Consider the following 12,786-nt stretch of genomic DNA (forward strand, 5'->3'; position numbering starts at 1 on the left):
TATATATAATCCATTAATTATTTTTGTTATTCATATATATATATATATATATATATATATATATATATATATATATATATATATATAAAATTCATTATGATATTCCGATTAATTAATTATGGTTAAACCACATTATTAATATATATATGTTTTATAATATTTTGAATTTTAACTAATAGTTTATTTATTTCTATCTTATATTATTATTTTGGTTATTTTATATTTTTTTATTTCGAATTATAATATTTATTGTTTTAGTCACATGTATCCTAATAATATATATATTTTATATATAATAAATAATAATAACAAATTGGAAAGAAAGAGCACTAATTTTTCTTTTGTTATATTTTAATCCTAGTTCACGTTTTTTTAAATTAATTATATTATTTTACTTTAATATTTTTTTTATAAGAGCACTATATTAGATACTACACTTTCAAATATATTAATAAGAGCACTAACTTTTGTTTTATTATATTTAAATCCTAATCCCATGATTTTTTATTTTAATTTATTATAATGTTTCACTCTATTTTTTATATATATTTTATTACTTAAGTAATTATAATATTAATTTTTAATATCTTATGCTAATTAATTTAATTAATTTTATAATTTAATTAAAGAATAATATTTATTTATTTTTTTAATATTGTCTTAGTAATTAGATATTCTATTTTGATATTTTAAAATAATAAATATATTACTTATAAAAAAACTTAAAAAATATATTTATTTTTGGGTTATATCAAATTAGTTTAATAATATTTCTTGGAAAGAATTATTAGATTTTTATTATTTAAATTGGAAAGAGAAATATTCGTCCTAAAAAATATTAGGGAATAGTTTCTCTTCTATTGGAAATATTGAAATATTTTCTATTTTCTTTAGAATTTTCTTTAAATATAATTATGCAATTGAATATAGAATAAAAGAATCATAAAATAAATTTATATTCGAATTCTTAGATTTCTACTAATAGAGACAATATATAATCAACGGGTACCAATTTTGGGCGTTATAGGGGTGCTAATCCTTCCCCAAACGTAACCGACCACGAATCCCTTTTATTTATTAAAAGAATGAATTTTTGGTTATACGTAGATCAGTTTATCTTTTAAATAATGTTTTCTTAAAAACATTTTTAAAAGATGATTTTTAGGTATTCGACTTACCTAATCCAAAAAGGTCGATGGCAACTCCAAAAACATTTATTTTAAATCATTTTTGTCCACTTAATTTTTCTCGCCAAGTAAAATTTCGTGCCTGGGCGAAAATCGGTTACGACAGTTTGGCGACTCCGCTGGGGAACAAGTTGGTCAAGCCTTAAATCAATTATATATTGTCTCTATAATTAGAAATTAAGAATTCAGATTTATTTAATTTACGATTTTTTATTTCTTTATTTATTATTTTATTTTATATCCTTATATACTAACATTTATATTTTATTGACAAAAATATTAGTATTCATTTTTAATGGTTGTTTGTTAAAAGTTAGAGAATTTCCCTTCACACACTGGACACTGCATTATCATGACATGAACTAAAATCCCGCTCTATCCTATTTAGTTTGAATGAGAAAATATTACCTCGTGTGGTTTTCACCTCCGTATGGGATAGGGGACCATTCTTTGAGCTCACACCTTATATTCCTCGTGTGGTTTTCACCTCCGTATGGACATAAGGAAGTGTGTTCCTTCGATTTGACCGAAAGTCTGTAATGGACTAGGATTGAGGGTTTTGTAGCCCAAGGGGGCACTAACAAAGGACAATTCGATGACCGATTTCACCTTAGAGCCAAACCCATCATATAATAAACTTAGAACTTGACAGAGCCTAACCCAAATAACTCTTGTAAGGTTAGCACACAAGGAAAAGCATGTTGAGACTTTTAATTTACATAATATTACTTTAAGGAATTAGATTGCATGAAGTTAGGATTTTTATGATTATTTTCTATTTTTTCGATTTATTTTTGTTTTGCATTACATTTTTCATACCATGGTGTTGATTTATGATTGATGTTCATATAGGAAGCTAGAAATATAGAACATAGAGTTTATGAAGTAGAAGACAATGCAATTGTTTTAAGATGGTTTGAGCAATCTCAACTTGTCAAGGGAAATAGTCTATCACATGGATACGTGTCAGATCTGGTTAAATATAAACATATCAACGTTCGCCAAAATAATCTAGGTGAGTTGAAAGAAATCTGGGAGAAATGGGAAGCCGCAGACAAATAACTATTTTATCAACTATATGGTGACATTGTTTATCTTTTGGACATTCCTATCGACCGACATTTGTTCAGAGCTCTATCACAGTTTTGGAATCCTGCCTACACTTGCTTCACTTTTGGTAAGGTAGGTTTGACACCCACTATAGAAGAATATCGAGCTCTTATTCGTTGTCCAAGAATCTATGAAGATAGGGTATATATCAAGTCACCTAATACTGCTCCATTTAAGAAGAAAATGCTTTTATTGACCGGGATGAGTGAAGAATGGGCTACAAGAAATATCAAGAAAAAGGGTGATAGTGAATACATTACTTGGTCAGCCTTGAAAGAAGTAATCTATCGCCATCCAGACAAAAGAAAATAGATTGATATGTTGGCATTAGGAATCTATGGATTAATCATTTTCCCGAAGATTTTGGGGCATGTGGAAATATCAACTGTAGACCTGTTTGAAAGATTAAACAAAAATGCAGATCCAGTTCCTTCCATATTAGCTGAAACATTTCGTTCCTTGAATTCCTGTAGACGAGAAAGAGAGGGACGTTTTATAGGCTGTGCACCCCTATTAATGGTATGGATTCTGAACCATTTTAAACATGAAGAAAGAGCTCTTGGACGGGTATTTCTAGAAGGCTTCTCACCTCTACAAGATTTCCTTTCTTGCAAATGGCCTAGAGGTTATGACGAAGGAAAATGAATGAATATCTTTTTAAATCTCGAAGATAATGACGTATTATGGCGAGCCTCATGGAATACTTCTTCAAACATAATGTATAAGTGTGGAGAGTACGATTGGGTTCCCTTGCCTGGCATATGGGGTTCTATAGGATATACACCTTTAATGGTCTCTAAACAATATAGATCAAGGCAGTTTATTCCTGTGACATCAGGTTTATCTGAATCAAAATTTGCATTCAGAAGTGATCAACATAAGGAAAAGATCAGAAAGGTTGTTGAGGCTTGGAAATGGATTCATCGAGTAAATTTATTTACTTTTAGTCAAAAGCTCTCACTCGAATATGAACAATGGAGAATTAATCGAATCAATGACAACATTCCAGTAGTTAATTTTGAGAATGTCCTACCCATCAAAGAACATTTGAGAATTATACTATCTCCATTAGAACTGGCAAAGCAAGACTTTAAGATCGAAAGAAAGTAATGGAGAAAAACTCTACAAAAGCTGGAAGAGGAAGTATACTACAAAGAAATTGAGATAGACATCTATAAAGGGAGAGTAGATCAAGTTAATGAAGTTGAAAAACAGCTCAGGATAGATTTCAATGGTCTTCAGTCAACCTACCTGTCGTAACCGGTTTTCGTCCGGGCACGAAATATTAAATTTGGCGGGAAAAAGTGATGTGAATAAATGGTTTTTAAAATAATTTGGGAGTCGCCATCGGCCTTTTGGGTCAGGTAGGTCGAATACCTAAAAATTTTCTTTTAAAAGAGTTTTTAAGAAAACATCAGTTAAAAGATGAACTGATCTGCGTTTATAACCAAAAATTCGTTCTTTTTAATAATAAAAAGGGATTCGTAGTCGGTTACGTTTAGGGAAGGATTAGCACCCCTACAACGCCCAAAATTGGTACTTTTTAATTATAAATTGTCTCTATTATTAGAAAATTAAAAGTTTAAAAATATATTTAATTAATAATTCTATTATTTGCAAATTTAATTTTACAAAAATATATTCATATATAAATATAAGAGATATTTACTTATTTAGAAATATCAGAAAAGGGCTTCTAGGTGCCTTAAGACAGCTCTTCTCTTTGATATTAAAAAATAAATAAATATAAAACATTTTCTTAAAAAATAAAAAATTATTTTAATATAATAAGATATTTATTTATTTGAAAATATCAGAAAAGAACTTCTAGGTGCTTTAAGATAGCTCTTCTCTTTGATATTAAAAAATAAATAAATATAAAAATATTTTTCTTAAAAAATAATAATAATAAATAGATTAATATATAATTTATAAATGTAAGATATTTATTTAATTATATAAAAATAAAATAAATAAATAAATATTACTTAATATATATTTATATATAATAATACTTAACAATAATAATTAAACATATTTCAAATAAACATATAAAATTAAAATAATAAATTAAATTTAAATATAAACAGTGACTAAAATTAAAACTATAGTAGTAAAATATAAATAATAAATGAAAATATTAAACTTAATGACTAAATTATAATATGTTTTAATAACCTAATTTATAATTAATTATTTAATATTACAGGGGCTAAACATGCTATTTTACCTTATTATTTAATTTAGTGATTAATATAAAAAAAATTAAAACATTATAATTTAAATGTAAAATATTAAAATTCAAGGGCCTAATTTGAATTTAGCCTTAATTAATTATTTCAGGGTTAAAATAAAATTTATAAAAATTATGAGGGACTAAAATGGGTAATTACCCTAAATATTATATAATTACTGCTAATGATTAAAATAAGAATAAGATAAAATTAAAAGATCGAATCAGAATACTTATAAATTTGATTTAGTGACTAAAATGGAATTCTACAAAACCTGAAGGGTCACGGACGGGGTTTACTAAAACGCACAGTTTCACTATAAAACGGCGTCGTTTCATCCCGGGTATAAATACCCTATAACCGGCTTCTCCCTTAAGCCATTTTCTCATTTCTTCATTTCTTTTTCTCTCTCTAATAGATAGAAAATTTTTCTCTCCTCTCTCTCTTCAAACTCCGCCTGGAGGGAGCCTGATTACAGGCCGGTCGTCGTATCCCGGTGCCGACGACCACCGCCGGCCACTGTGAATGGTGGCCGGAATTTGGAAAATAGCTTAAGCGAAGCCCTATTTCTCCTTAAGCACAAATCTAACTTCTATTTCTCTAAAAACCCTCTCAATAGCAGTAGATCTAAACAAAACCGAAGGGTTCTACCTTCGCTTAAACGGCGGTTTGGCAATATTTGGCTTCCGAGGGCAACAAAGGCTTCAAGGGTAAGTCTTCTTCTTCTCTTTTCCTTTGGTTTTCTGCTGTGGTTGCTATTCGTTGTTGTTGTATCTCTCCCTCTGTTTTTTTTTCTTGTTGTTGGCTGTCTGTTCTTTTTTTCTTTCGCAGGTATGGTGGCTTTTATAGCCACCACGAGGTTCTGTTTGGACCGGTCCCGAGAGGGATGTCTAGGTGAGTCACCATAGCTATGCTGGTGACTCACCATGGAGCTCGATTTGGGCTGCCATCTGGTGTTCTGGAATCTACGACGGCGAGGTGGCGTGGCAAAAGCAGCGTCGGCAGCGACTGGTTGGACCATCTGGCAGTGGAGGCGTCGGCAGCAGCGTCTGGAAGCTGGAGAGGCAGCTGGGATGTTGGACCATTGGTTAGGACGGCTGGCTGATGATGAAAGAAACCCTAGTTGTTTTAGGGTTATTGTTGGGCTAGCTCGTGATCAGGCCCTAATCTTGGGCCTTTGTATATATATATATATATTTATTTATTTAATAATAATAATATATAATAATAATAATAATAATAATAAAAATAGTAAGGAAAAAATTAGTGTTTACAGCTGCCCCTCTTTGCTCATTTTTGTGTTAACAAGAATAGAGCAAAGACGAAAAAGACAATAATTTTTTTCATTTAGCTTATTTTGAGTAATATGGAAATGTTGAAAACATTCTGCCCAGAGGTCTTATGAATGACCCTGAGGGTTTGAAAACATCAAAAAGCTCCCGAAGGCTTTTTGGAAACATCATGCACTGAAGGGCTTACAGATGACCCGAAAGCTTTAAGAACATCAAAAAGCTCCCGAAGGCTTTTTGGAAACATCATGCACTGAAGGACTTACAGATGACCCGAAGGCTTTTTGGAAACATCAAAAAGCTCCCGAAGGCTTTTTGGAAACATCATGCACTGAAGGACTTACAGATGACCCGAAGGCTTTAAGAACATCAAAAAGCTCCCGAAGGCTTTTTGGAAACATCATGCACTGAAGGACTTACAGATGACCCGAAGGCTTTAAGAACATCAAAAAGCTCCCGAAGGCTTTTTGGAAACATCATGCACTGAAGGACTTACAGATGACCCGAAGGCTTTTTGGAAACATCAAAAAGCTCCCGAAGGCTTTTTGGAAACATCATGCACTGAAGGACTTACAGATGACCCGAAGGCTTTAAGAACATCAAAAAGCTCCCGAAGGCTTTTTGGAAACATCATGCACTGAAGGACTTACAGATGACCCGAAGGCTTTAAGAACATCAAAAAGCTCCCGAAGGCTTTTTGGAAACATCATGCACTGAAGGACTTACAGATGAGGGAAATAGTTTACTAAGTAAAAAAAAACTAAGGAAATCGTTTTCTTACTTTTCAACAATTTCATTTTTAGAAAAGATTGAATGAGAAACTATGGAAATCGTTTTCTCATTATTTTTCAAAATAACATGTTGATTGGGTAACATGCCCCAATCTCAAAATAATGCTCATTTTTGTGGATTACGTCCATCTATTCTTCAGATGTTTGCGTGATTCCTGTATTTACGGTTTTGAATACCTTCTTCTTGTAAGGTATTTCTTACCATGAATCTTCTTATTCTTCCGAAGATCTGTAAAACTTCATTTTTGAATACACTCAGATGTATCAATGTAATGCATTGTCTATTGTGCAAATGATGTTCTTATGAATGCATGAATGTTGATGCAATCTTCATTTGACTTCAAAGTGGTAAACTTGGTCTTCCTTCACTTCATCATTTATTGCCAGGGTTACCTCTGGATATCAGTGTAGCAACTTATGCTATCAAGCTTGCATTTCTACAGAATCATCTGATCAACTTGTATCGTGGTGCCTTCTTTGCTTCATTTAAGTCTTAGAAGAAATGTTTCACTTGTGGAACTCTTGTCGTAGTCAAAATTATGACCCTGATGCCCCATTTTGTCTTGGATAAAACCAACTTTATTTGCTTGGACTTGTGTAGAAATCCCATAAAGCTTTCATCTTTGAAAAGAGAATCTATCATCTTTAAAAAGAGAATCTATCATCTTTGAAGAGTGTAGATGTAGATATGCCTGACTCAGCAGGGATTTATTAGGAGAGTAGAGCCTGTTCTAATTTGACTCTTGAAACATATCACAAGGAAGATTTATTCCAATTCCTTTCATGTCTCCACATATAATCAGATCTCGAATAAGGCAACTTGGACCATATCATGTCGAGATGCTTAACAACAACCTGTAGTTCAACCTTAGTTGACCCCATTAGTTTCTTGTTTAAAATTTCAACTTTCCTTGGAAAGAAATCTTCATTATATCTCACTTCTAATCTTGGGGTTAAAGAAGACAAACTTCATCTTAGATCAATAAATGGAAACCATATGATCGTAACATTGGTTCAGCATCAGAATAGCAGGTTCGTAAAACATTTGATAGTGCATTTATCCTTTCCTGTGGCTTCTGCTCAGATGTTCGTAAAACATTTGACAACACATTCATCATTTCCTGTGGTTTCTGTTCAGATGTTCGTAAAACATTTGACAACACATTCATCCTTTCCTGTGGTTTCTGTTCAGATGTTCGTAAAACATTTGACAACACATTCATTTTTTTGTGGTTTCTGCTCAGATGTTCTCAAACATTGAATCTCTTTGCCTAGTGTCCAAAGCTTTTGAATGATGTCACAAGACCATTTGAGAACAAAAACTAGTGGGGATTCAAGTGTAATGTTGGTATGACCAAAAAGTTGGTCAAATTCACAAGATATGCTGGTTTCGAATTGAATAGGAGATACTAACTGATCTTGATATCATCTCGGGCAAAGACAAATGTGATACTGATCACATTTTCTTCTGTAATGATCTTTGTAGGAAGTAGAAACACATCAACTGTAGGATCAATGTACAGAAAGATATCCGTGGAATTTTTGCAGCTGGGGATGAAATATAAATGATAAAACCAAAATAGATGAAAACTCAGTTCATCTCGGCTAGCAATGATGATCCCAAATAACAACGGGAATAACAGTAATATAAGTGAGAGTCGAGTCTCCCTTTTCAATGTCATCACGGAAGCAAAAACTGATATGAAAAATAGCTTCATAATCTCAATAGTATGGTTGAAACTATTTACTAGGAATCTCAAAGAAATATTTTCAGTTATTACCGACACACAGAAGGCCAAATTCAATGCTGAGATCTTAAAGAAGTGAACCCTGGATCAAGTAGTCTACCTGGGGATCATCTTTATTCATGCAACCGTAATGTAGTTTATCAAAGAACACACTGTCATGTGACATACGGTTAAGAAGATTAGGTATTTGAAAACATACTTGATGAGTAGATTTTGTTCAACAACATGATCATAATATAACTGCCTGATGAACGAAGCAATTATGTATAGTCAGTTCGACTATCACTGTTTCACCATTTTCATTCTTCATATCTTTCTATCTCATTGGAAATATTTTTTCAAGTCAATGATCTTGACATAGGATAATATGGGCTTTCAGCATGCCCCAACATTGGCTAATACAAGTGTTCAAAATGCATCAACAGTTCTGATTCTGATTGAAATGGGTCCTTAAGATGTCCCTCTAGATTTATCTGATTCACTCTCAATCTCTGTTTGAATGGAATGTCATGATCCTCACGAGGTCCAATTTTGACAATGAATTGTTATAGGGACTTGTAGCTTTATTCGTACCCCAAATCTATTTATCTTGAATACTCTCATTCTGGTGTCACTAAACAATAGTGTTATCAAGTAACTGAAATTCTCTTCATGTTATCACAAACTTAAGAAGTATTCAATCATTCTAACAGAAACGTCTGAGATATGTGTCTTCTGAATGAGGTGACCATTTTCTGTATCTGGAGGGATTTAGTCAGACAGTGAAGTAAGAATAGCTTGGTAATCCGTTCCAGGCTGACACAGTGGCTTATCATCTTTCAGTGAAGGCCATATCTGAAATATACTTTTCTGTGGGAGAGAAACCAATTTATGCAAACAATAATCTGATGCAATGGCAAGACTACATATACAATGGTACAAGCTCATCAAAAATCCGCACCCATGCAGCATGTTGATTCTGATAACAACTCATCTGATTATGAAGTGATCTTTCAGGATGATTTCACATATATTGATAGTTCTTCTGATATCGAGGAAATCATGAATTCTGATTCTGATGAGGAGAGTAAACTGTTATACTTGACAAAAATGGGATTCTCAGAGGCTGAAACTTCAATAACCATGGAGAGATGTGGTTCAGATTCATCAATTGCAGAATTGACAGATTTTATATGTGCTGCTCAAATGACTAAGGCTGCTGATGCACTTCTTATGGTAGAAGATAGGAAGCCATTATGCAATGATCCCAATTACAAACAAAAGCGAAACTTGGGCTATGATTTGTGGAAAAGGAAGAAGCAGATGAAGCTTGAAAAGAAGCTTATTAATGAAGACGATCATGCAATTCATCTTTTAATTCCAATGATTGGTCCTGGGTTTTATATCAAACCAAATCAGATAACTCAAAGAACACTTCCAGAAGATGTTATTAGCAAATTCCTCTTCCAAATTCAATGATTGGTTTTACCAAACCAGATCTGATAACTCAAAGAACACTTCCAGAAGATGCTATTGGCAAATTCATCTTCTAAACTCAATGATTGTTCTGTCCAACCAGATCAGATAACTCAAAGAATACTTCCAGAAGATGCTATTGACAAATTCATCTTCTAAATTCACTGATTGGTTCTGCCAAACCAGATCAGATAACTCAAAGAACACTTCCAGAAGATGCTATTGGCAAATTCATCTTCTAAATTCACTGATTGGTTCTGCCAAACCAGATCAGATAACTCAAAGAACACTTCCAGAAGATGCTATTGACAAATTCATCTTCTAAATTCACTGATTGGTTCTGCCAAACCAGATCAGATAACTCAAAGAACACTTCCAGAAGATGCTATTGGCAAATTCATTTGTTCTATTTAATGTTTGGACTGGGATATCACAATACTTATTCGATGTAAAGCCAGAATTTGTAGATTCGAAGCATTTTCATGTTGTTATACTAAAAATAGGCTATATTCATAATCTGCCAATTGAAAACAGATTTCCTCTTATCTTGTTTTCTCCATGCACTATACATGATATTTTTCCATTGAAAAAGAAATGATAGTCTTCATGGGATCCAAGAACAAAGTTGAACTGCTTACAAACATGTACAAGAAGTTCCAGATTGACAGAAAGGATCTGTAAGGCTCTTAAAGCTTTATGACGATGAGCTACCTTCGAGTGTCCAGAAGTATGTTATTGATGAGTGCCGGAAATGGAATCTGGTATGGGTTGGAAGAAATAAAGTTGTTCCACTTGAACCTGATGAGGTAGAAATGCTTCTAGGTTTCCCTAAAAACCATATATAAGGAGCTGCTAGAGACATGTTCTCTGGTGATATCAATGTCCTGTCTCTTTTTTTTTTCTTCTGGGATCAATAATACAGAGGCTGTCTTCTACTGTCTTGGCATATTTTTGAAAACAGATATGCAAGAACTGAATGATGATCGGTTGGAGCAATTGATGAGTAGATTTGTCGAATTCGACCTTGTTGTCGGTGACATCCAGTGTAACAACCTTACTGGAAGAAATAAACATCATCAGGATAAAATAGAAGATTTTTGCTGGTGCATTTTCTTGCAATGACTACCACAATGACTGTCTCTTCTGCTGCTCCAAAATACACACTGTCTTATCCCACTCTTCCCTAACCATGGAAAGGTTTATTTGATGGTAAAACTGGTTATCTCAACTTTTGGAACCCTGTACGGCATACAAATGTAGAATTTGTTCCAATGTCTTATTCTGTGACATAAGTCCTCAAATTCAAATTCAGCAATCTTCTGAAGGACATAATGGGTATCCTCTTCACAAAGAAAGTGATCGGCATAGAAGAAGTATCAATGATGTATCAAGACTTGAGCCAGCGTCATAGTATAACCAGAGTGCAGGTAGTGACTTGTTCATGGTTATAATGTGATCTTCTAGAGAACATAAATTGATGATTTGGGAAAATAATCTGTCTGGTGATGCTTATCGCCCTCAGCATGAGATAATCTTTTTTGATGAGTTGATAATAATGTCATAGGGGAGTGTCACAAGTTCAATTATCCAGACTTTCTGGCTTCTTGGACCACTTGCCTTCAAAAATGTGAAGTGCTTCATTATTCTGGCCTCGTTCATTCTTTTTCTACTACAGAGGTAAAATAAGCAACAATTGCTTCAAGGACCTTCCTCATTTGAGACTGTCCTGTTTGAAAATGTTTTTTCCTCCTTTGTTTATTTTGAAGACTGAAAGACTTTTACAAAGTATTGCCCTTCTTAAGTTCACAATAGAATCAGATCATAAACAATGAGTTTAATAAATATCAAATAAATCAACTACACTTTTAAATCATTCAAAAATAATAGTCCTATGGCAAGTGTCAAAATTATTGACTGATTTGAGGTGTGGGTGGATTTTGGTAAAGTAGATTCTTTCAAGTTGGTTTAGTATGTCGCTTCGGGCTTCCACTAACTTGAAGAAATAGTTGTTATGCTCATCTTGTAGAGATACTTCTTGATTCCAGAATCTCAGGAACGTCTTTGGGATGTGCGGTGCTTTATTAAGAGCTTAAAATCGTCTCTTATGTCGTTGTTGCACCATTCAATATTCGAGACGCCTTTTCAGGTTTTCAACTCAAATCCTCCTTTGGTTCTAAGATGTTATTTAAAAATTTACATCTTGAACCCCCCTTTTATCATTTTTCCTATCATGTATTAAAGATTTTAAAAACCAATTTTTGCAAATAAAAATCAATCTTGAGAGGCGGAATGAATTCTAAAGATATTCTCTTTTACTTAAAAATCCATGTATGATTAAAATGGACTTTTCAGGTACGTAACGTAGGTCATGGCTTATGGTTACGAAAGAAAAGAATAAAAAGGCCCAAATAAGTGTTTAAGGGTAATCAAACCAAGGATCAATTCATTCTGATGCCATCACCTTGCCTTGCTTAACTTGGATCTGCTTTGTTGGGGATTTTTCCATCATCTGGATCCTTCTAGACTGCCAAATTTTGGATTCATTTCCATTTTCTCATATCTTCATCATTTCTTGCTTTTCTTGTTTGTACTTGATCAACCTTGTAACTTGAGACTCAATAAATCACTCATCTTGATTCAATTTTCCTTTTTCTCTTTTTTTTTTCTTTTTTTTTTCTTTTTTTCTTTGCTGGATGAGTATAATACTTCAACTGCTTTGAGCACCTCATTTTCCTTTTGCATTTTGGAGGTTTTTCATTATTCTTGATTGGATTGATCTTCAAGCACTCTGTTTTTGACATACTTTGTAATTCAAAACTTTCTTGACTTCATGGAAACTTGTCTTCGCAATAAAACTGTATTGACAATCTTCATTCTTTATGAGCAAATATCCTTCACCTTGCCCCCTAATGTGGAGGGTGATCCTTGGTTAGGGTTGAATCAGAAGAAACATTATTCAGGCTCAAATGGGG

At 33.0% G+C, this 12,786-nt stretch overlaps 1 pseudogene; it reads right to left on the reverse strand.

Moving 5' to 3' along the window:
• LOC120168071 overlaps positions 1-12,786 on the reverse strand; it is a 39,521-nt pseudogene that overhangs the window by 2,151 nt on the left and 24,584 nt on the right.

The sequence above is a fragment of the Hibiscus syriacus genome, unplaced genomic scaffold (assembly GCF_006381635.1).
Source record: "Hibiscus syriacus cultivar Baekdansim isolate YM2019G1 unplaced genomic scaffold, ASM638163v2 tig00111708_pilon, whole genome shotgun sequence".
NCBI classification, from domain to species: domain Eukaryota; kingdom Viridiplantae; phylum Streptophyta; class Magnoliopsida; order Malvales; family Malvaceae; genus Hibiscus; species Hibiscus syriacus.